This window comes from Lolium perenne, chromosome 2 (genome assembly GCF_019359855.2).
Source record: "Lolium perenne isolate Kyuss_39 chromosome 2, Kyuss_2.0, whole genome shotgun sequence".
NCBI classification, from domain to species: Eukaryota; Viridiplantae; Streptophyta; class Magnoliopsida; order Poales; family Poaceae; genus Lolium; species Lolium perenne.
The window spans coordinates 68,059,718-68,065,493 of record NC_067245.2 but is presented as its reverse complement, the minus strand read 5'-3'; positions in this window follow the sequence as shown (position 1 = coordinate 68,065,493).

Sequence of the window (5,776 nt, the reverse complement as noted above, 5' to 3'; positions counted from 1 at the left end):
GATTGTTAAGGCTTTCTTAAGAGTTTCAAAAGCTTCCTTACAATCATCATCAAAAACAAATGGTACATCTTTTTGAAGAAGATTAGTAAGAGGCTTTGAAATCTTGGAGAAATCTTTAATAAATCTCCTATAAAACCCAGCATGACCAAGAACACTACGAATACCTTTAACGTCCCTCGGATAGGGCATCTTCTCAATTGCTTCAACTTTAGCTCTATCAAATTCAATACCTCTCTCAGAAATTTTATGTCCCAATACAATTCCTTCATTAACCATAAAGTGGCATTTCTCCCAATTAAGAACAAGGTTAGTTTCTTCACATCTCTGCAAAACTTTATCAAGGTTTCAAGCAGCTATCAAAAGAATTCCCATAAACGGAAAAATCATCCATGAATACCTCTACAATACTTTCACAAAAACCATGAAAAATAGTAGACATGCATCTTTGAAAAGTAGCAGGAGCATTACATAAACCAAAAGGCATACGTCTATAAGCATAAGTTCCATAGGGACAGGTAAAGGTGGTTTTCTCTTGATCTTTAGCTTTAACAGCAATTTGTGAAAATCCAGAATAACCATCAAGAAAGCAAAAATGAGTATTTTTAGACAATCTTTCTAGCATTTGATCAATAAATGGTAAAGGGTAATGATCTTTCTTAGTAACTTTATTAACTTTTCGAAAATCAATGCACATTCTATACCCTACAACTACTCTTTGAGGGATAAGCTCATCATTATCATTAGGCACAACAGTCATTCCTCCTTTCTTGGGAACGCAATGCACAGGACTAACCCATCTACTATCAGCAATAGGATATATAATACCAGCTTCAAGAAGTCGTAATACCTCATTCCTTACCACTTCCTTCATCTTAGGAATTAGACGACGCTGATGTTCAACAACAGGTTTTGCATCATCTTCCATATTAATAGCATGTTGGCAAATAGAAGGAGAAATCCCTTTCAAATCATCAAGAGTGTAGCCAATAGCGCCTCGGTGCTTCTTCAATATTTCCAATAACCTTTCTTCCTCAATCTCTGAAAGCTTAGAACTAATAATAACAGGATATATTTTCTTATCATCAATATGAGCATATTTAAGATTATCAGGTAAAGGCTTTAAATCAAAAACAGGATCTTCCTTTGGTGGCGGTGTTGTACCCAAATCTTCCACCGGTAAATCATGCTTGAGAATAGGTTGGCGAAGAAAAATTTCCTCAAGCTCATCTCTTTCTTTCCTAAAAACTTCACTCTCGCTATCCTCCAAATGTTGCTGCAAAGGATTATTAGGAACAAAAACAATAGATGCACATTGCTCCATTTTAAAATCATTACTAGGCAAGTCAGCTTTATAAGGAGTTTTAGTAAATTTAGAGAAGTTAAACTCATAAGATTCACCAGCAAATTTAGTCAAAATTTTCTCTTTCTTGCAATCTATAATAGCTCCACAAGTATTTAGAAAAGGTCTACCGAAAATAATAGGACAATAATCACTAGCAGCAGAACCAAGTACCAAAAAGTCAGCAGGATATTTAATCTTACCGCATAAAACTTCCACATCTCGAACAATACCAATTGGAGAAATAGTTTCTCTATTAGCCAGCTGAATAACCACATCAATATCTTCAAGTTCACAAGAATCAATTTCGTGCATAATCTCCGTGTAAAGCTCATACGGAATAGCACTAACACTTGCACCAATATCACATAATCCATAATAGCAATGATCACCAATTCTAACAGATAGCATAGGAACACTAGCTTGTTTGGGTTTATTAGGATGTGAAACAATATTAGAAGCATCTTCACAGAAAATAATATGACCATCCTCCACATTTTCAGTCACAAGATCTTTAATTATTGCAACAGCAGGTTCAACTTTTATTTGTTCTTCAGGCTCTACAGGTTTCTTTTCACTTTTATGAACCGCACTATTTATAACAGAGTACTCTTTCATTTTAGCAGGAAAAGGAGTTTTTTCAATGTAAGCTTCAGGAATAACATGATCAGCAGTTTCAACTACAACGCATTTATTAATAGATGAATCAATTTTATCTTTATACGGTTCATGATACTTATCAAAAGTCTTCTTTGGCAATTCATAATGAGAGGCAAAAGCTTTATAAAGATTTACAGCAACTTGAGAATCAAGACCATATGTAGCACTCATATTACGAAATTTATCAGTATCCATAAAAGTTTCAATGCATTTATAATCATAAATTATACCTGATTCTCTATCCTTGTCGTTCTCCCAACCTTCAGTATTTTCTTGGATCCGATCAAGAAGGTCCCTTTTAAACTCTTCTTTGTTGCGTGTAAATGATCCAGAACAAGAAGTATCCAACAAGGTCTTGTCTTGAAAAGAAAGTCTTGCATAGAAATTATCAATAATAACATTACCAGGAAGCTCATGAATGGGGCATTTGAGCATTAAAGACTTCAATCTCCCCCAAGCTTGGGCAATACTCTCTCCATCATGAGGCCAAAAATTATATATGCGATTCCGATCCTTATGAATTTCACTTGGAGGATAGAACTTAGAATAAAACCGGGGCACAATATCATTCCATTCAAGAGAATCCCCATTATCCAGTAATTTATACCAATGCGCCGCTTTACCAGACATCGATAAAGAGAATAGTTTCTTCCTCACTTCATCCATAGCAATACCTGCACATTTGAATAACCCGCATAATTCATGCAAAAACAGTAAATGATCACCGGGATGGACAGTTCCATCCCCTTCATAGCGGTTATCCATAACACGTTCAATAATTTTCGTAGGTATCTTATATGGTAACACTTCCTCACCTGGCGCTTCATCCACTACTGTTGCAGTAGTAGTAGATTTCCCAAATAGAAATTGAAGAGAAGATCTCTCCATAATGACTTATAGCAGCAGGCAGAAATAAAATCAGCACAACAGTAAAGGTTTTCCTTACCAATTCCACTTACCAATAGCGCTTCACTCCCCGGCAACGGCGCCGGAAAATAGTCTTGATGACCCACAAGTATAGGGGGTGTATCGTAGTATCTTCGATAAGTAAGAATGTCGATCCCAACGAGGAGCAGAAGGTGTTGACAAGCAGTTTCGATGAAGGATTCACTGTAAATGCTCACAGACAAGTATTCAGGGGGTTTTGATGTAACAGTTGAATAAAGTACGAGTATGTAAAGTGCGAGAGTAATAATTGCAGCGAGTGGCCCAATCCTTTTTAGCACAAAGGACAAGCCGGTTTGTTTACTTATAATGACCAAACGTTCTCGAGGACACACGGGATTTTAGTCTAGTGCTTTCGCTACATACGGCTAAATAATCTTCATTGTTATGATAAGTGTTGTGTGGGTGAACCTATGCTAATGTACCGCCCTTCCTAGGACTAATACATACTTGTGATTATACCCCTTGCAAGCATCCGCAACTACAAGAAAGTAATTAAGAATTAAATCTAACCACAGCCTTAAACTCTGAGATCCTGCGATCCCTCCTGCATCGATATACCAACGGGGGTTTAGGTTTCTGTCACTCCGGCAACCCCGCAATTAGCAAACGAATACAAGATGCATTCCCCTAGGCCCATAAATGGTGAAGTGTCATGTAGTCGACGTTCACATGACACCACTAGAAGAATAACACCACAACTTAAATATCACACCATTGAATATTACTCAACCATAGTTCACTACTAACATTTAGACTTCACCCATGTCCTCAAGAACTAAACGAACTACTCACGAGACATCATACGGAACATGATCAGAGGTGATATGATGATGAATAACAATCTGAACATAAACTTGGTTCAATGGTTTCACTCAATAGCATCAACAACAAGTAGAGATCGATACCGGGAGAGTTTCCCCTATCAAACAATCAAGATCAAACCCAAATTGCTACAGCGGTGACGAGGTGCTGCGGAGGAGATGGCGGTGATGATGGTGGAGATGATGATGATGGTGATGGTGATGATGTCCAGCTCGATGACGGTGACGATGGCGTCGATTTCCCCCTCCCGGAGGGAATTTCCCCGGCGGATTCCTGCCCGCCGGAGAGCTCTTTTCTCTCTGGTGTTCTCCACCCCGCAGAGGCGGCTGTAACTCTTCGTGAGGTACCCTCTGTGGCTTAGGTCTTCGGGACGAAGGGTTTGGCGAAGAAAAGAAGGCGAAAGGGGCCGTGGGCCCTCCACACCACATGGCGGCGCGGCCAGGGCCTAGGCCACGCCGCCCTAGGGTGTGGGCCCACCCTGGCTCCTCCTGGCTCCTCCTTCTGGCTTCCTTCGTCATCTTGAAAAATAGGATTTTTGGTATAATTTCCTCCCACAGTTGATCTTCCGAAATATTGCGTTCTGACGGTGCTTTTTCCAGCAGAATCCTGGCTCCGGTGCTTGATCTCCCAATAATGATGAAACATGCAAAATAGATGAAATAACATAAGTATTGTGTCCCAATATGAAATATATCAATGAATAACAGCAAATTATGATATAAAATAGTGATGCAAATTGGACGTATCAGCCATCTGAACATAGAGAAGATCATGAGATAAGAGGGAAATTTCTATGGTTTATTTTGAGTAAGTTCATAAAATTTGAAACATGATTGCTTTTGATGACAAACACAACATTCATTCATTCATTCGACATACATTACAAACTAACACACTCATACTTCCCATGGTTTTAAGAGCCATTCTCTCATGCTACGATACAACGGGCGGGATACAACTCACACCTACATAAGTGATCAAGTGCAACTACTCCTCATCCTCGACATCGATCGGGACGAAGTCGTCGGGTCCTGCCTCCAGGAACTCGTAGTCCTCCTCCTCGGTGAACTCGTCCTCCTCAAAGTCGTCGTCGTCGCTCAGGAAGGCTCCTCCTCCCTGGAGGTCGATACCTCCGTCATCTTCCTCCATCTCTCTCAGCTGATCCTCCTGGGCCTTGACAGTGGCCTCAAGAGATGCTATCTTGGCGCGAAGGCACACAATCGTAGCGTCCTTCTTGGCACGCTGCTGGCGAAGGGTCTTGCGGTCGTTGGCGAGTAGCTTGATCGCCTCACCCTGCTCGATGATGTGAGCGTGGGTCTGGTTCGCGTACACGCGGGAGGCGTCCAGATCCTTCTGAGTCTGGTAGAGCATGAAGTCAAGGTGCTCAGCTTGGTGCCTCAACTCCGGGTGCGGCTGCAGCTCCATGGGCACTCCCATGGCATCACGCCTCATGAGATGCGTGAAGCGGGAAGCGAGGAGGCGCACCACGTTCTGTCCACAGAGACGCGCAAGTGTCTCCTGGAGGCCACGTGCGAGTCCGTCGAGCCAGTTGCTCTCGCGAAAGGAGAAGAGGATCCTCTCCGAGGTGGGAGGCTCCATCTTGCCCCTCAAGTCAGCAGTGATGACCCACTGCAACTCTCCTCTAGGCTGGTCGTCCAACTGAATCCCGTGGAACTCGGGGTGTGGGCGTCCAAGGAAGTCAAAGACGGCATTGAGGTCGTGCTCGAAGATCAAGCTTCCCCCATTCCCAAGCTGGTAGAACTTGGTGTTGATGGGTTCATTCGGCTCCATCTGAAAGCGAAATGGATAAGTAAGTTAGAGAGTGAACAAGTGTGGCAAAATTTTAAGTAGATTCAAATAAGGAAGAGTATGATTCATCAAATTTTGAAAAAGTCTCAAAGACAAGAGTGTAAGTAAATTTTCACAAATATTCTCTTCATTTGATTTCAAAGTTAAGTTTTTCTGAACGTCCATTCTAACTAGGGTCATCTAAGGTCAAACAATGGC